The sequence below is a fragment of the Oncorhynchus keta genome, chromosome 7 (assembly GCF_023373465.1).
Source record: "Oncorhynchus keta strain PuntledgeMale-10-30-2019 chromosome 7, Oket_V2, whole genome shotgun sequence".
NCBI lineage: Eukaryota > Metazoa > Chordata > Actinopteri > Salmoniformes > Salmonidae > Oncorhynchus > Oncorhynchus keta.
Genome location: NC_068427.1, coordinates 22082242 through 22103192, shown reverse-complemented (window position 1 = coordinate 22103192; position 20951 = coordinate 22082242). Strand labels below are relative to the sequence as shown.

General features: G+C 46.2%; 1 protein-coding gene across 7 annotated transcripts in view; it reads left to right on the top strand.

Moving 5' to 3' along the window:
• Positions 1 to 20951, top strand: part of il1rapl1a (interleukin 1 receptor accessory protein-like 1a) — a 402960-nt gene that overhangs the window by 25078 nt on the left and 356931 nt on the right. Inside the window, exon 2 of one of the 7 annotated variants that reach the window (XM_052522245.1) lies at positions 4698 to 4757. The exons of 5 other annotated variants lie outside the window; for them this stretch is intronic. The gene's annotated coding sequence lies outside the window, so the exon portion shown is untranslated. Of the gene's footprint in view, positions 1 to 4697; positions 4758 to 11063; positions 11154 to 20951 lie in introns of those variants that run through there. One more of the 7 variants, XM_052522246.1, reaches the window with a different exon arrangement.

Genomic DNA, 20951 nt, shown 5'->3' with positions numbered 1-20951 from the left:
TCCTTTGCGCTCTCTCTCCCCCAATCCTCCGCTCTCTTTCCTTTGCGCTCTCTCTCCCCCAATCCTCCTCTCTCTTTCCTTTGCGCTCCCTCTCCCCCAAGCCTCCTCTCTCTTTCCTTTGCGCTCCCTCTCCCCCAATCCTCCGCTCTCTTTCCTTTGTGCTCTCTCTCCCCCAATCCTCCTCTCTCTTTCCTTTGCGCTCCCTCTCCCCCAAGCCTCCTCTCTCTTTCCTTTGCGCTCCCTCTCCCCCAATCCTCCTCTCTCTTTCCTTTGCGCTCCCTCTCCCCCAATCCTCCGCTCTCTTTCCTTTGCGCTCCCTCTCCCCCAATCCTCCTCTCTCTTTCCTTTGCGCTCCCTCTCCCCCAATCCTCCTCTCTCTTTCCTTTGCGCTCCCTCTCCCCCAATCCTCCGCTCTCTTTCCTTTGCGCTCCCTCTCCCCCAATCCTCCTCTCTCTTTCCTTTGCACTCCCTCTCCCCCAATCCTCCTCTCTCTTTCCTTTGCGCTCCCTCTTCCCCAATCCTCCGCTCTCTTTCCTTTGCGCTCTCTCTCCCCCAATCCTCTTCTCTCTTTCCTTTGCGCTCCCTCTCCCCCAATCCTCTTCTCTCTTTCCTTTGCGCTCCCTCTCCCCCAATCCTCCTCTCTCTTTCCTTTGTGCTCTCTCTCCCCCAATCCTCTTCTCTCTTTCCTTTGCGCTCCCTCTCCCCCAATCCTCCTCTCTCTTTCCTTTGCGCTCCCTCTCCCCCAATCCTCCTCTCTCTTTCCTTTGCGCTCCCTCTCCCCCAATCCTCCTCTCTCTTTCCTTTGCGCTCCCTCTCCCCCAATCCTCCTCTCTCTTTCCATTGCGCTCCCTCTCCCCCAATCCTCCTCTCTCTTTCCTTTGCGCTCCCTCTCCCCCAATCCTCCTCTCTCTTTCCTTTGTGCCCTCTACCCCACTCGTCCTCTCTCTTTCCTTTATGCCCTCTACCCCACTCGTCCTCTCTCTTTCCTTTGTGCCCTCTACCCCACTCGTCCTCTCTCATTCCTTTGTGCCCTCTACCCCACCTGTCCTCTTTCATTCCTTTGCACTCTTTCCCCACTCCTCATCTCTTATCTCTTTGTGCTCTCTCCCCCACAGCTCCTCTCTCATCTCTCTTCTCTCTCTCTTTCTCTCATTCTCTCTCTCTCTCTCGCTCTCCCTGTCTGTCTTTCCCACTCCTCCCCATCTCTCTCTAGCTCCTCAGATGTTCTGGTGTGAATACTGATGGCTGAGCCCAGCTCTACTGATACCCCCCCCCGCCCGATAACCCAGCTGACAATGTCACTCTCAGACACACAGAGGGAGACATCTCTCCCCCTGTATCCACCCTCCCACTCTCTCTCTCTGCTACCATTTTCTACTTTCTCTTTAACACACACACACACATACTCTCTCTCTCTCTCTCTCTCTCTCTCTCTCTCTCTCTCTCAGATATCTCTCTCTCAGATATCTCTCTCTCATATCTGTCTCTCAGATATCTCTCTCTCTCTCAAATATCTCTCTCCCTCTCAGATATCTCTCTCCCTCTCAGATATCTCTCTCTCCCTCAGATACCTCTCTCTCTCAGATATCTCTATCAGATGGCTTTATTGGCATGGAAAGTGTTACAGAGAAGAGATACTGTATAGATAGATAGGGGATGAGAGGAGATACTGTGTAGATAGATAGGGGATGAGAGGAGATACTGTGTAGATAGATAGGGGATACTGTATAGATGGATAGGGGATGAGAGGAGATACTGTATTGATAGATAGGGGATGAGAGGAGATACTGTGTAGATAGATAGGGGATGAGAGGAGATACTATGTAGATAGATAGGGGACGAGAGGAGATACTGTATAGATAGATAGGAGATATTGTATAGATGGATAGGGGATGAGAGCAGATACTGTATACATAGATAGATAGGGCATGAGAGCAGATACTGTATAGATAGATTGGGGATGAGAGCAGATACTGCATAGATAGATAGGGGATGAGAGGAGATACTGTATAGATAGATAGGGGATGAGAGGAGATACTGTATAGATAGATAGGGGATGAGAGGAGATACTGTATAGATAGATAGGGGATGAGAGGATATACTGTATAGATAGATAGGGGATGAGAGGAGATACTGTATAGATAGATAGGGGATGAGAGGAGATACTGTATAGATAGATAGATAGATATATAGATAGATATATAGATAGATAGATAGATAGATAGATAGATAGATAGATAGATAGGGGATGAGAGGAGATAATGTATAGATAGATAGGGGATGAGACGAGATACTGTATAGATAGATAAGGGATGAGAGGAGATACTGTATAGATAGATAGGGGATGAGAGGAGATACTGTATAGATAGATAGGGGATGAGAGGAGATACTGTATAGATAGGGGATGAGAGGAGATACTGTATAGATAGGGGATGAGAGGAGATACTGTACAGATAGATAGGGGATGAGAGGAGGTACTGTATAGATAGATAGGGGATGAGAGGAGATACTGTATAGATAGATAGGGGATGAGAGGAGATACTGTGTAGATAGATAGGGGATGAGAGGAGATACTGTATAGATAGATAGGGGATGAGAGGAGATATTGTATAGATAGATAGGGGATGAGAGGAGATACTGTATAGATAGATAGATAGGGGATGAGAGGAGATACTGTATAGATAGATAGGGGATGAGAGGAGATACTGTATAGATAGATATGGGATGAGAGGAGATACTGTATAGATAGATAGATAGGGGATGAGAGGAGATACTGTATAGATAGATAGGGGATGAGAGGAGATACTGTATAGATAGGAGATACTGTATAGATAGATAGGGGATGAGAGGAGATACTGTATAGATTGATAGGGGATGAGAGGAGATACTGTATAGATAGATAGGGGATGAGAGGAGATACTGTATAGATAGATAGATAGGGGATGAGGGGAGATACTGTATAGATAGATAGATAGGGGATGAGAGGAGATACTGTATAGATAGATAGATAGGAGATGAGAGGAGATACTGTATAGATAGATAGATAGGGGATGAGAGGAGATACTGTATAGATAGATAGATAGGGGATGAGAGGAGATACTGTATAGATAGATAGATAGATAGATATATAGATAGATAGATAGATAGATAGATAGATAGATAGATAGATAGGGGATGAGAGGAGATACTGTATAGATAGATAGATAGATAGATAGATAGATAGATAGATAGATAGATAGGGGATGAGAGGAGATACTGTATAGATAGATAGGGGATGAGAGGAGATACTGTATAGATAGATAGGGGATGAGAGGAGGTACTGTATAGATAGATAGGGAATGAGAATGGTGGTATTAGAGCTTGTTTTCATTTGCCAGTTTCATAGCAACACATAAAGAAGGCCTTTTATTAGCTCTGGCTATGGCTCTCTCTCTCCCTTACACACACAACACACACACAACACACACACACACACACACACACACACACACACACACACACACACACACACACACACACACACACACACACACACACACACACACACACACACACACACACACACACACACACACACACACACACACACAGGGCTGATGCTAACGCTAAGAGAATGTCAAGTGCTTATCTGGCAGGAGGAGCGGTGGTTTCAACCCTCCCCGGAGCTCAGCTAAGTGAGGGTGACTGCTGCTCCTATCAGGGGAGAGAATGTGTCGACTTTATGTGTGTTATTTCTCCCATGATCACATCTCTGCTCCAAAACAACCCGGCCCCTATCACATCTCCACTGTTATCCTCATTAGGTTTCTCTATGCTGTGCCTGCCAGATGCCGCTAGCCTTGTCATAACACACAGACTCAACACCATACCAGTTGTAATGGAATCATTTCCCCAACTGTCACAATGGGTTGTTGATTGCTGGAATCTTTGACAATTTTAGGGCCTTCCAATGACACCGTCTGGTATAGAGGTCCTGGTTGGCAGGGAGCTCAGCCCCAGTGATGTACTTGGCCGTATGCACTACCCTCTGTTGCACCTTGCGGTCAGATGGCAAGCAATTGCCATACCAGGCGGTGATGCAGCCAGTCAAGATGCTCTCGATGGTGCAGCTGTAGAACTTTCGGAAGATCTCCTGAGGGGGAGAGGCGTTGTTGTACCCTCTTCTCAACTGTGTTGGTGCGTTTGAACCATGATAGGTCCTTAGTGATGTGGACACCGAGGAACTTGAAGTTCTCGACCCGCTCCACTACAGCCCCATCGATGTGAATGGGGGTGTGCTCGGCCCTCCCTTTCCTGTAGCCACGATCAGATCCTTTGTCATGCCGAGGTTGAGGGAGGGGTTGTTGTCCTGGCACCATACTCATCGTCATCGGTAATCAGGCCTATCGCTGTTGTGTGGTCGGTAAACTTAAGGATGGTGTTGGAACCACGCAGTCGTGGGTGAACAGGGAGTACAGGAGGGGACTAAGCACATACCCCTGAGAGGCCCCCGTGTTGAGGGTCAGCATGGTAGATGTGTTGTTGCCTACCCTTACCACCTGGGGGCGGCCTGTCAAGAACTCCAGGATCCAGTTTCAGAGGGAGGTGTTAAGTCCCAGGGTCCTTGGCTTGTTGATGAGCTTTGAAGGCACTATTGTGTTGAACGCTGAGCTGTAGTCAATGAGTAGCATTCTCACACATGTGTTCCTTTTGTCCAGGTGGGAAAGGGCCGTGTGGAGTGCAATAGAGATTGCGTTATCTGTGGATCTGTTGGAGTGGTATGTAAATTGGAGTGGGTCTTGGGTTTCTGGGACAATGGTGTTGATGTGAACCATGACCAGCCTTTCAAAGCATTCATGGCTCACTGTCGTGATGTCATAAGACTACTGAACAGCCAATCAAATGGCTACCCTGACCATTTGCATTGACCCCCTTTTTATTTGCACTGACTCTCCTGCACCGGCTCTATGCACACTCACTGGACTCTACCCTCACACTCACTGGACTCCACCCTCACACTCACTGGAATCTACCCTCACACTCACTGGACTCTACCCTCACACTCACTGGACTCTACCCTCACACTCACTGGACTCTACCCTCACACTCACTGGACTCTACCCTCATACTCACTGGACTCTTCCCACAGACTCACTGGACTCTACCCTCACACTCACTGGACTCTACCCTCACACTCACTGGACTCTACCCTCACACTCACTGGACTCTACCCTCACACTCACTGGACTCTACCCACACACTCACAGGACTCTACACTCACTGGACTCTACCCTCACACTCACTGGAATCTACCCTCACACTCACTGGAATCTACCCTCACACTCACTGGACTCTACCCACACACTCACTGGACTCTACCCTCACACTCACTGGACTCTACCCTCACACTCACTGGACTCTACCCTCACACTCACTGGACTCTACCCTCACACTCACTGGACTCTACCCTCACACTCACTGGACTCTACCCACACACTCACAGGACTCTACACTCACTGGACTCTACCCTCACACTCACTGGAATCTACCCTCACGCTCACTGGAATTTACCCTCACACTCACTGGACTCTACCCACACACTCACTGGACTCTACCCTCACACTCACTGGACTCTACCCACACACTCACTGGACTCTACCCTCACACTCACTGGACTCTACCCACACACTCACTGGACTCTACCCTCACACTCACTGGACTCTACCCTCACACTCACTGGACTCTACCCTCACACTCACTGGACTCTTCCCACAGACTCACTGGACTCTACCCTCACACTCACTGGACTCTACCCTCACACTCACTGGACTCTACCCTCACACTCACTGGACTCTACCCTCACACTCACTGGACTCTACCCTCACACTCACTGGACTCTACCCTCACACTCACAGGACTCTACCCACACACTCACAGGACTCTACACTCACAGGACTCTACCCTGACACTCACTGGACTCTACCCTGACACTCACTGGACTCTACCCACACAACTCACTGGACTCTACCCACACACTCACTGGACTCTACCCACACACTCACTGGACTCTACCCTCACACTCACTAGACTCTACCCTGACATTCACTGGACTCTACCCTCACACTCACTGGACTCTACACTGACTGGACTCTACCCACACACTCACTGGACTCTACCCTCACACTCACTGGACTCTACCCACACACTCACTGGACTCTACCCTCACACTCACTGGACTCTACCCACACACTCACTGGACTCTACCCACACACTCACTGGACTCTACCCACACACTCACTGGACTCTACCCTCACACTCACTGGACTCTACCCACACACTCACTGGACTCTACCCTCACACTCACTGGACTCTACCCACACACTCACTGGACTCTACCCACACACTCACTGGACTCTACCCTCACACTCACTGGACTCTACCCTGACATTCACTGGACTCTACCCTCACACTCACTGGACTCTACCCACACACTCATTGGACTCTACCCACACACTCACTGGACTCTACCCACACACTCACTGGACTCTACCCTCACACTCACTGGACTCTACACTGACTGGACTCTACCCACACACTCACTGGACTCTACCCTCACACTCACTGGACTCTACCCACACACTCACTGGACTCTACCCTCACACTCACTGGACTCTACCCTCACACTCACTGGACTCTACCCTCACACTCACTGGACTCTACCCTCACACTCACTGGACTCTTCCCACAGACTCACTGGACTCTACCCTCACACTCACTGGACTCTACCCTCACACTCACTGGACTCTACCCTCACACTCACTGGACTCTACCCACACACTCACAGGACTCTACACTCACTGGACTCTACCCTCACACTCACTGGAATCTACCCTCACACTCACTGGAATCTACCCTCACACTCACTGGACTCTACCCACACACTCACTGGACTCTACCCTCACACTCACTGGACTCTACCCACACACTCACTGGACTCTACCCTCACACTCACTGGACTCTACCCTCACACTCACTGGACTCTACCCTCACACTCACTGGACTCTACCCTCACACTCACTGGAATCTACCCTCACACTCACTGGACTCTACCCTCACACTCACTGGACTCTACCCACACACTCACTGGACTATACCCACACACTCACTGGACTCTACCCTCACACTCACTGGACTCTACCCACACACTCACTGGACTCTACCCTGACACTCACTGGACTCTACCCTGACACTCACTGGACTCTACCCTGACACTCACTGGACTCTACCCACACACTCACTGGACTCTACCCACACACTCACTGGACTCTACCCACACACTCACTGGACTATACCCACACACTCACTGGACTCTACCCTGACACTCACTGGACTATACCCACACACTCACTGGACTCTACCCACACACTCACTGGACTCTACCCACACACTCACTGGACTATACCCACACACTCACTGGACTCTACCCTAACACTCACTGGACTCTACCCACACACTCACTGGACTCTACCCTGACACTCACTGGACTCTACCCACACACTCACTGGACTCTACCCACACACTCACTGGACTCTACCCACACACTCACTGGACTCTACCCTGACACTCACTGGACTCTACCCACACACTCACTGGACTCTACCCACACACTCACTGGACTCTACCCACACACTCACTGGACTCTACCCACACACTCACTGGACTATACCCACACACTCACTGGACTCTACCCTGACACTCACTGGACTCTACCCACACACTCACTGGACTCTACCCACACACTCACTGGACTCTACCCACACACTCACTGGACTCTACCCACACACTCACTGGACTCTACCCACACACTCACTGGACTCTACCCTGACACTCACTGGACTCTACCCACACACTCACTGGATTCTACCCTGACACTCACTGGACTCTACCCTGACACTCACTGGACTCTACCCTGACACTCACTGGACTCTACCCACACACTCACTGGACTCTACCCACACACTCACTGGACTCTACCCACACACTCACTGGACTATACCCACACACTCACTGGACTCTACCCTGACACTCACTGGACTATACCCACACACTCACTGGACTCTACCCACACACTCACTGGACTCTACCCACACACTCACTGGACTATACCCACACACTCACTGGACTCTACCCTAACACTCACTGGACTCTACCCACACACTCACTGGACTCTACCCTGACACTCACTGGACTCTACCCACACACTCACTGGACTCTACCCTGACACTCACTGGACTCTACCCACACACTCACTGGACTCTACCCACACACTCACTGGACTCTACCCACACACTCACTGGACTCTACCCACACACTCACTGGACTCTACCCTGACACTCACTGGACTCTACCCTCACACTCACTGGACTATACCCACACACTCACACATACTACACCCCAACACACACACAAAGTCACACTACATACGCTCACACCAACTGAACACACACATATGCATATTGTCGCCACACACACACAAACTCACACATAGACACACTTTCAGACACAATCCCGGGGGAGACAGTCCCAGGGGAGCTGTAGCTCAGTAGCTCAGTTGGAAGAGCATGGCCTTTGCTACAGCAGAATTGTGGGTTTGATTCCTCTTACCACCCATATGTATGTGTGCATGACTGGAAGTAGCTTTGGATGAAACCGTCTGCTAAATAGCATATATATATGTACAAACGCACGCACAAGGTATTATCGGTTGTATTTTCATCGCTTTTGATTTTCCTTGCCCTGAGCTGTCATCTTGTCAGTGAAAACTCCACTCAAATATGCAGCACTGCTCTAGAAAAAAGAGCAGGGGAGAGAGAGAGAGAGAGAGAGAGCTGTCTGACTCTCATCTCGAGCCATCGTTCCCTAAAGCGAAACTATGTGCTCCGTTGTTTTGTCAGCTGCAGTGGTCCGTGTCACGGGGAAATGAGTCCCCCAGGAGAGGGGGACCGTCATAAACGATGCGCCTCTGTGCAACATGGGCCTCTGATGTGGGGTGGCAAAGAGTCTTCCTGGATGCTAGCCTGTCTCAGTGCAATATTATTAAGAGAAGGCACTTGGATGTTAGTTGATGGCTGCCTCATCAGAGTGTGTTTTATGATTGGTGAACAGTAGTGTGTCTGTACAGTGCATCAATACACCTCAGTGACAGGCGTCATATCATGTAGGATATCTTCTTCGATATGGATCTTTTGGAACGGCTGTCAGTAGTGCATCTTTATGGAGACCTTTCAACCATACTGTGTCTGTGTGTGCTTGTGTAACCCCATTATGTAGCTAGGTGAGATTTGAGTGCTTTCTTGGCTCTTGTATCTATTTATTTGTGTTTGTGTGTAGATGTGATATTTGTGAATGGGAATCTCTCCAAGTGCATATGGAACCTTCAGTGATTGTGTCTCTCTTGTGTTCTGCTCTACCACACAGGTTGAGTCAGCGTGCCTGAATCATGTGGTGTGTGTGTGTCTGTTTGTGTGAGTGTGTGTGTGTGTGCCCTCCTCAAACACAGGCCCAGCCCTGTTCTTGGCTCTGGCAATGTTCTGGCTGTCTTCCTAGCCCTGCAGCTCCCCCCATCCATCCCTTTCTCTTTTCCATCCCTTTCCTATCCCTCCAGTCCCCTTCCCTCCCTCCATCCTCCTGCTCTTCTCCCAGCCCTACCTGTCCTCCGATACCCTGGAAGAGATGTGACCTACTTTTTGTGTGTATTTACTGACATGTACTGACTGTGTAACTGATAGATAAACACACACATACACACACACACACTACATGTTTTTAAATGTAAATTGTAAAGTATTTTGTCTGTAATGTATGTTTCATTATGTGTCGGACCCCAGTTAGACTAGCTGTTGCCACTGGCGCTGGTTAATGGGGATCCTAATACAAACAAATAAATGAAAAGAGAAAGGTGGCTCATTCTGCAGACTCAGTGTGAGAGGCAGTTTTGTTCTCATTCCTGTGTATGTGTGTCTTTAAATGGGTTGCTGTTGTTTTGCCTGAGCATGAGGGTAGGTCTACTGTACACCTTATGAACAACAAGGATAAAAAAATAAATAATAATAAGTACGATTTATTTTTCATGCAAGGTGCTTTCAAAGCAATTCTATCATAGAACGGCGTCATCTTTCACACATTATCTTTCGCCTCTCCAGCCTGCTACGGAGAAACCATCCCATCTCACCCTTAACACTGTTTCTGTGAAGCTAAAGCCTGTATGTAATAAGATACCATCTGAGAGGCCTGCTCCCCACCTGGGGCTATTCTTCTCTCTGAGACCCAGGGCAGAGATAATGTACTGTAGACAAGAGAAAGACATGCTAGAATACAATCAATGTTCCCCAAGATTGTGTGTGTGTGCGTGCGGGTGGTTGTGTGTATTTGGGGAGATGCTTTGTTTTGTGCTTCACTATGGCTGTGGAGGGCAGCAGTAAGGGGCTATAAGGGGGTAGGTACCGTAGACATGACGGTGGGGAATGGAGAGCTACAGAGCTGGAGCTTGATTGGTCTGGGGATTTAGTAGAATGGGCATTGGTTTCAGACAAACAAGAGGGGTTGGAGGAGTAAGAGTCTCAGGAGCACAGACAGATGGAAACAGGGTTACTGGGATTAGGGGGCTACTGAGGGAGGGATGGAGGTATGGGGAGATATGTGGTGGGACATTGGGAAGAGCGATGGAGAGAGAGAGAGAGAGCTAATGAGGATAAGCCATGTTAAATTAAACCTCCCTCCCTCCCCAGTGACTACTGTGTGTTCTATCTTAGGACCCTCCCATTCAATAAGGCTCTTTATTTGTGTGTGTGTGTGTTTGTGCCTGTGTGCGTTCATGTGTGTCTGTGTTTCTGGAATCTAAGAAGTGGGCGGGGTGAGCATATGGGCAGTGAGAGTTCTTATTGGTTAGTTAAAAGATGAAACAGCATGACTTCTCTGGTTGGCCAGTTATTGTTCCAGAACACAAACGTGTTGTTCTGAGTGGTCAGAGGTTGTTCTTTAAAAGCGTTGCTCTGCTCTGACTGGACAGAGAGAATTCTGCAACCAACACTTTCTCTGGTCTCCTTTTGGGCAGCTGGAGAGAATCCTTTTGCACAGAACCATACTTTAACAATATTAGCGGTGACCTTGCTCTGGTAAGTGTGTGTGTGTGTGTGTGTGTGTGTGTGTGTGTGTGTGTGTGTGTGTGTGTTGATGCCTGTGTGCTCATAACTTAAGATATGTTGCCTGATATGCATAACCATGGTACCTACAGATGTAGGATCTTAATTCAACCTATGTAAGAGCGAAAAAGTCCTGCAGCAACAGGATTTGATTGATAGGTGGTTAGGCTATTAGCTGGACAAAAGCAGGCTACAAGAAGTTCAATACTGCTAATACGTGTGTTAGTGCAGGTTTTCAGTGAATTTATGTAAATCACAAAGCTCATCCGCAATTCCTGCAAAACTACAAAACTACATCTGTTTTGAAATAGAAGATGGGGGAAATGGTCAAAAAAAAAGAATAAGAATAAGACAGATGCATCTCTTATCACCATCTCCTATACCCCCACCTCAACCTGCCCTCTCCAGTCTGCTCCAGCCCTGCCGTTATCTGCCAGGCTTTCCTCAGTCAAGCAGAGAATGGCTTTTTAAACAGGCAGGACTCTGGGGACCTGAGCAGAGGGCTATTATTGGCCTCATTTAGGACCCATCGGGACGATGGCTCTTCCAGATAGGGACTGGTATTGCCACGGATACCAGCACATCCCCGCTAAGAAATACTAAGCCGAGCATTGCTCTTTATTTCAGGGACTTGTGTGGGCTTTTTTGTTCTCACAACTGCAGGACACACAGATCATCTCTGACAGTTTGTTGGATGGTTGACGACCAAGCTTAAACTTCTCTCTCTCTCTCTCTCTCTCTCTCTCTCTCTCTCTCTCTCTCTCTCTCTCTCTCTCTCTCTCTGAGGGATTATAATGTTTGTTTAGCAGGGTTGTGTGTGTGTGTGTTGTGGGCTGTGGTTGATCTTATGGCTTCATGGAATCATTATGTAGATGAGGATTACAGTGGTGATGATACAGTAAGCAGAGCAGGTTGAACTGACATGCCATCCTACAATACCCAATACTGTGGGAGACCAGTTCTGAAGACGATAGGGATTGGAACAGGATCACCCCTCACACACACACACACACACACACACACACACACACACACACACACACACACACACACACACACACACTACTGAAAATGAAGGCTCTTCCCATGTTAGTCCTGACGAATGCTGGGTTATGTCAGTGTGGTGCTGGACATGATAAGTGACACATAAATGTCCTGTGATTGAACATGTGTCTCCTCAGATTGAAGCACTTTGTCTCTGACTGTGAGACAATGAATACACCCTGGGGCTCAATTCACTGTGACTGTGGCTTCGCCTTCTGCTCACTGAGAGATGCATGGAAGCATTCTTTAGCAGTTGTGCTTGAAAAGGGCAACAGTAGGGCAATAGTTGTTCAGTATGAAAAAGTAGCTTCATTGATTCATTTGTTTTGGAACACAGGGTGTTGTGGTTGCCCTGTGTGGGAGGTTGTGTGCTAATGGTTGAGGTAGGACATGGTCACTGCTTCTTATTTATCAGCTTTAATATTGCAGATATATTGTAGGTTCTATCAATTAAATTGTTTGCATCATTTCTAATCCCATACCCTATCGGCCCTACACTAATCTGCGCAAACTAATGGACAACAATACTTCTACTGCTACTTAAAGCTATTTCACTCACATCTACGGTATCTGTAGTGAAATAATTATACATATATTCCTAATTTCTTTCTTCAACAGCTGGATTTTCACCCACAGCGGCCAATCCACCATTCATTCTGATCTTAACTCACAACACTCCAATGTCCACAGATTAAGACATCTTTCCCAGTTTAGTGCCATTTTTTATATTTCCTCTTGCAATACATCCCTCCATTTTACTATGCTGTCTTCCGAGGGTCTTGAACCTCCCTATTTGTAACATTTCTACCGATATACTTTACCCAAGAGTGGTAATGATATTTCCCCTTGACTGAAGTCGCTGCTTCTTTACTCAAGACCACATTGACCGTAACCATGAGAGCAGGGCTACACTTAGTCATTCTCAGGCACCAGACAATGAACACAGACAACTGGAGAACCCTGTGTGTGTGTGTGTGTGTGTGTGTGTGTGTGTGTGTGTGTGTGTGTGTGTGTGTGTGTGTGTGTGTGTGTGTGTGTGTGTGTGTGTGTGTGTGTGGAGGGGTTGGCTGTGAATCTCTGGGTAATTAATCACAGTCAGCAGGGAGTTGTATGGTGGGAATTAAACGTAGCATGCCTTCCTCACCTCACTGCCCCGGCCCTCGTTAACCCTGACCACCTGCGGTCCCCCTCTGGATATTAACTAGGACCACCCACGGTCAACCACGGTCAGGACCACTAGCCTCGTTGCCCCTGTGGTCTTTATACAGCTTTATACATCATCAGCGTCTCCCATCAGTTCTGAGGAATAATATACACAGACACACTGGAATAACACACATACTGGGAGGACTACACTCCAGACACACTGGAATAACACACATACTGGGAGGACTACACTCCAGACACACTGGAATAACACACATACTGGGAGGACTACACTCCAGACACACTGGAATAACACACATACTGGGAGGACTACACTCCAGACACACTGGAATAATACACATACTGGGAGGACTACACTCCAGACACACTGGAATAACACACATACTGGGAGGACTACACTCCAGACACACTGGAATAACACACATGCTGGGAGGACTACACTCCAGACACACTGGAATAACACACATACTGGGAGGACTACACTCCAGACACACTGGAATAACACACATACTGGGAGGACTACACTCCAGACACACTGGAATAACACACATACTGGGAGGACTACGCTCCAGACACACTGGAATAACACACATACTGGGAGGACTACACTCCAGACACACTGGAATAACACACATACTGGGAGGACTACACTCCAGACACACAGTCAGCGTTTGTTTTTGAAAGGGAGAGAGATGCTTGTGTTAGTGGTAATAATGCAGGCATTTCTGCATTAGTCCATCTCCCCCCCTCTCTCTCCCCACCTATCTCTCTCTTTCTCTCCCCCCCTCTATCTCTCGCTCTCTTTCTCTTTCTCTCTCTCTCTCTCCCCCTCTTGCTCTCGCTCTCTCTCCCCCCTTTCTCTCGCTCTCTCTCTCACTCTCTTTCTCTCTCTCTCGCTCTCTCTCTAGCTTCTAGCTCTCTTTCTCTCTCTCTCCCCCTCTCTCTCTCTCTTTCTCTCTCTCTCCCCCTCTCGCTCTCTCTCCCCCTCTCGCTCTCTCCCCCCCTCTCTCTCTCTCTCTCTCTCTCTCTCTCTCTCTCTCTCTCTCTGTCTCTCTCCCCCTCTCGCTCTCTCTCGCTCTCCCCCTTTCTCTTTCTCTCTCTGTCTCTCCCCCCTCTATCTCTCTTTCTCTCTCTCGCTCTCCTTCTCTCTCTCTCTTTCTCTCTCTCGCTCTCCTTCTCTCTCTCTCTTAGGTATGGAAGATGCATTAGTAGACACAGGCAGTGTGAACATGTGTGTGATCAGCATAGGTTACTCTGTATGAATGTGTCTGTTTTACCATATGATTAATGGAGTGTTTCATATGAGGGGGGTTGGTAGACACTCGTGTATATACAAATTCAAACACACACACACACAACACACAACACACGCACACACACACATGCACACACACACACACACACACACACACACACACACACACACACACACACACACACACACACACACACACACACACACACACACACACACACACACACACACACACACACACACACACACACACACACACATACATACACACACTGTCAGGCTATTGTTTTACATGGTTTAAGCATTGATGAAAGGTGTTTTTCCAGTTGGTGAGTCCACATCTATGTGTCATGGATCCCTCCGGAACTTTCCTTTATGCACAACTGGCCCCTATTCCCACTATTTGTATTTGTATATGTGTGCCCTTTGGTTTCCATTGAGCGGTCGATTTATTGTTACTATGTGGGTTTTGGGATTGCCCAGGTGATTACGGATCTCATCTCGTGTGTTAATCATTGTGCGAGTGTGTTATTTATTCAAGGTACTCCTCACTCTTTTTTCTTTGGGTTTCTACCCTGTGTGTTGTATACGTGTTTGTTTGGTCTTTGTCCCCGTGCCTTTACTCAGCACGCCGTAATTTGGGTAAAAAAAAAAAACTATTACGCGTTCCTGCGCCTGTCTCCCGACCCTTCATACTGATGTGACACCATGTGAATATTAAACATGAAGCTATAGAACTGGTCACGGATGAGACAGAGAGAGAGTTGATCATTCAAAGGGGTATTGCAACCTAATCGCCTGTAGAACAATTCTGCTCCATAAGTGTGTGTGTATGAGTGTGTGTTCCGTGTCTGTCTCTCTGCTTCACATTTCAAAATATACCATTTCTACCGGTCTCCATCTCCCTCTCCCTCCCTTCTTACAGTAAATGCTCAGAGTAGATTGTATTTTACCTCAGAGCGGAGAGCATGCCGTCTTTAAATTGGATTAAATACTTAAATCACACAATCAATCATCCACAGCGTACTGTGCCAAGATGGCTGAGTGTGTTTCCTCATCTGTCTTAAAGATAGCGTAGCGGACTAGTCTACCATACAGATAGCAGGCCTGTTGGACTGGCCTACATCCGGGACAGGTAGCGTAGCAGTTAAGAGTGTTTGGTTCAAATCCCTGAGCCGACTAGGTGTTAAATCTGTCGATGTACCTGTGAGCAAGGCTCTTAACCCCAGCTTCTCTGGACAAGAGTGCTTGGTAAAGTGTAGATTGTAGGCCTGTTAGACCAGCATACACATTAGGGCTGTCCCCAACTAAAAAAGTAGAGTAGTCTGTTCTCTTGATTGTTTGACATTTTCAAACGTGTATTTTACCATGTACTGTACAGACACACCCTATGTTTGAATAAAATCAACTATATGTAAGCTACTTAGCTTGTCTGATGCTTTATGCACTGCGATTACAAATTAAGACACAAATTACTAAAGAGGGAGCCAGCGATCTATATTTTATTTCAAAATGGCGCCAACAGATATGGCAGCTCTGCTTCTATCTAGCTCCAAGCAGAAGAATAAAAAAGTGTACAGTTTGTACTGATCTGCGTGCCAGTTCTGGTTTTCATGTTCACATTTTCATGGAACAGTTTCATTTCATTTCTAATAAAGTCTTCAGAATTCAAAATCATGTACACAACGTCAATACATGACATTATATTGCCGTTGCCAATTTGTAAAAATAGCCTAATGTAAAAATAGCCTAATGTAAAAATAGCCTAATGTAAAAATAGCCTAATGTAAAAATAGCCTACATAAACCAACAAATAGAAAATATCCTGATTAAAAATAAATATCCCATAAATCACATTGGCTACACATGGCCTCTCTGCAGCGAACTTGAATCATGAAACATTGTATCACCTATTAACTTGGTCCAGCTCAATCCTGCTAGCAAACTTGACCTTTCCGTTTCCAACGACAGTGAGCTCCAGACAGACAGACACAGCTGTAGACTATTTGTGCAAAGGATATGAAATAAAAGGTAGGCTATTCCACTGGATCAGAGCATTACAGTTTTTTCCCCCCTTTCATGCTGGGTGGTTACTGAAAGTGAGAGAGCTGGAAAGATTTTTCAAATAAGCTACATTGAGGAACTATTGTCATTCTAAAAGGATGTAAAACAGACATAGTTTACTTGCTGTTTGAGGCAAAGAAAAAATACGTTGAGAAGCTCCACAGTGATGGTGAGTTAAGACAATCAGAAATAGTATCAGATCCCCAAATAGGGACATATATAGCCCTACATTTGCACACAGACCAGGTAGCCTAGGTCTACATCTATGTGTAGTCAGGTGTGTGTTTTTACTCAATATTAACAGGAGCGCTCCAAACCAACGACAATGAATAAATTGACAGCTCATGAATGTAATGAAATAAACCCAAACTTTTTTCTCACAAGTGTAGCCTAGGTTGTGCGCTCTGCAAACAACGTGTCCACTCCAACAATGACAACGGTGAGACTGTAGTAGTAATATATCGAATGCATTAACAGAAATTACCGTAATCAATCAAACATTGTAGACTAGAAATGATGGTCATTAACGGTAAATGTACTACTGGTGATACTGGTGTGCCATCCCGCGGCCACCACAATGGATTACTCCATTAAGACAGGCGTGAATCAGACAGGTGTCTACATCATTTTATACAATCTATTTGCCACTGCTCCACTAAAAAAGTATTGGTCAAACAACAGCCCACCAACCAAACATTCGACCAGTCAACTAAATGGGACAGCCCTACTACACATAATGTACTACTTGAACCTAATTTGGTCGAATATGCAAACAAAATATTTTGCTCTGCGACCTGGACTTTTAATATGGGAGCACGTGCCACCACCCCCCAAGAATCCAAAATGATTATATATTTTTTGAATAATTATTGTAATGGGGCCTCACGAGTGGGGCAGCGATCTAAGGCACTGCATCGCAGACCCGGGTTCGATCCCAGGCTGTATCACAACCGATCGTGGTCGGTAGTCCCATAGGGCAGCGTACAATTGGCCTAGCGTCGTCCGGGTTAGGGGAGAGTGGCCGGGTGGCTTTACCTGGCTAATCGCACTCTAGCGACTCCTTGTGGTGGGCCGGGTGCCTGCAGGCTGACCCAGTCATCAGTTAAACATTGGAGCGGCTGGCTTCCGGGTTAAACGGGCAGGTATTAAGAAGCGTGGTTTGGCGGGTCATGTTTCAGTGGACGCATCTTTCGACCTTCACCTCCCGAGTAGTAGCGATGACCGAAAAAGGGGGTAAAATACCAAAAAATATATATTTTTGTAATATAATTATTGTAATGATAATGCTTTCCTGTACCATTTGAATCCAGAGCGCAGATTCATTTACGTCATGCTTGCATCATTAATACAGCCAAAACTGCTTGTTTCTAAGCCAACAGCTGAACCATATTACCGTTGGAATGTTTTTTTATTCCTGTCAAGAATTGGGGGACTGCATTTTATATTCATAAACCATGTCGTGGGCCATTCTAAAACTACTCGCGGGCTGCATTTGTTTTACACCTTGTTCAGTCACGTTAGCTATCTAGCTAGATAGCTAGCTAACAACCTGGGTCTGGTTTCCCAAAAGCATCTTAAAGGCTAAGGCCATAGTTAGAACCTTCGTAGGAGTATGGTTAAATCTCAGAGCTCTTTCCCAAAACCATTGTTACAGTTGAAGTCAGAAGTTTACATTCACTTAGGTTGGAGTTATTAAAACTAATTTTACAACCACTCCACACATTTCTTGTTCACAAACGAGAGTTTTGGCAAGTCGGTTAGGACATCTACTTTGACACAAGTCATTTTCCCAACAATTGTTTACAGACAGATTATTTCACTTATAATTCACTGTATCACAATTCCAGTGGGTCAGAAGTTTACATACACTAAGTTGACTGTGCCTTTAAACAGCTTGGAAAATTCCAGAAAATGACGTCATGGTTTTAGAAGCTTCTGATAGGCAAATTTACATATTTTCAGTCAGTTGGAGGTGTACCTGTGGATGTATTTCAAGGCCACCAATTGTGCATGTTCTCCCACTTAAAAAGATGAGAGAGGCCTGTAATTTTCATCATAGGTACACTTCAACTATGACAGACAAAATGAGAAAAAAAATCCAGAAAATCGCATTGTAGGATTTTTTATGAATTTATTTGCAAATTATGGTGGAAAATAAGTATTTGGTCACCTACAAACAAGCAAGATTTCGGGCTCGCACAGACCTGTAACTTCTTCTTTAAGAGGCTCTTCTGTCCTCCACTCGTTACCTGTATTAATGGCACCTGTCGGAACTTTACATACACCTTTGCCAAATACATTTAAACTCAGTTTTTCCATTTTTAATTCTAGTAAAAATTCCCCGTCTTAGGCCTACAAGCAGTGTTGTGCTGCTTGTAGGCTACTGTCTGTAATTTGTCTGAATATAATTAATGTGCAGCCTAACATTTGCGCAATGATGTGCAAAATCTTGATTTAGTGCATTATTATAGGGTAAGCATTAGAGTACATTTTTGCAGCCATAAGTGATAATATATTTCTAGAACCTGATCTGTCGTAAGTATTGTGGAATAATTCTCATGTTAACAGAACATTTTAATGGAGAAAGCTGATCCTGTCAGTATCGAAACATGCTTCAACGACCCACTTTGCAAACGTTCTCTCTGCGTGGTGTTTTGGGAAACGTAGCGTATGTTACGGTACATGTTCGGCCGTTGTAGGAAAGATGCATCGTTAAAACACTTGTCGCTATCGGGAAACTGGGCCCTTGGTGTTGCTGACTCAAATGAATTAAATGAGTCGAAAGAGTTGTTCTTTTTACTGAACGAATGGAAAAGATCTGAGTCAATATAAAGAGCCAAAGGAACCAAACTTCTCGTCACTAATGTCATCATCACAAAGGTGACACTCAAAGAGACAGTGGTCTATTCTCAATGAAATGCATCGCAACAGGAACATTTACACCATGTAGAAACCTAATATTCCACAAATGACTTTGTAATTTCAATGACAGGTATATTTATCAACATTTGAGCTTTTTATAATAAACAAATGTATTTACAGATGTTACATATTAGTTTCCAGGGCACATCATGTGCTTCAAAAGTAGCTAGAATTCATATAGGATACATCTCAATAAAGAAATGATGCTTCTTTCTGGTGCTAGCAATGAAAACGATGCTTCTTTCTGGTGCTCGCAATGAAAACGATGCTTCTTTCTGGTGCTAGCAATGAAAACGATGCTTCTTTCTGGTGCTAGCAATGAAAACGATGCTTCTTTCTGGTGCTCGCAATGAAAACGATGCTTCTTTCTGGTGCTCGCAATGAAAACGATGCTTCTTTCTGGTGCTCGCAATGAAAACGATGCTTCTTTCTGGTGCTCGCAATGAAAACGATGCTTCTTTCTGGTGCTCGCAATGAAAACGATGCTTCTTTCTGGTGCTCGCAATGAAAACGATGCTTCTTTCTGGTGCTAGCAATGAAAACGATGCTTCTTTCTGGTGCTAGCAATGAAAACGATGCTTCTTTCTGGTGCTCGCAATGAAAACGATGCTTCTTTCTGGTGCTCGCAATGAAAACGATGCTTCTTTCTGGTGCTCGCAATGAAAACGATGCTTCTTTCTGGTGCTCGCAATGAAAACGATGCTTCTTTCTGGTGCTCGCAATGAAAACGATGCTTCTTTCTGGTGCTCGCAATGAAAACGATGCTTCTTTCTGGTGCTCGCAATGAAAACGATGCTTCTTTCTGGTGCTAGCAATGAAAACGATGCTTCTTTCTGGTGCTCGCAATGAAAATGGTGCTTCTTTCTGGTGCTCGCAATGAAAACGATGCTTCTTTCTGGTGCTCGCAATGAAAACGATGCTTCTTTCTGGTGCTAGCAATGCAAACGATGCTTCTTTCTGGTGCTAGCAATGAAAACGATGCTTCTTTCTGGTGCTAGCAATGCAAATGGTGCTTCTTTCTGGTGCTAGCAATGAAAATGATTCATTTAGAGCCTTGCTGGAATCACTCTTCAGGGTTAGAGTGACACCATCAAATGTTAACGAACCTTTCTGGCTATAGGTGCTGTGAATACCACGTGCACACACACACATACTCACAAACATATGCACACACACACACACACACACACACACTCTTTCACACACACAGCAGAGTGAGCGCTGTGGGACAAATAAGGTGAGATGATAATTGAATTTGCTGAAGAGTAGGCGGAGAAGCAGGGAGGGAGAAACAGCTATCCAGGGAGATACATTCCTAC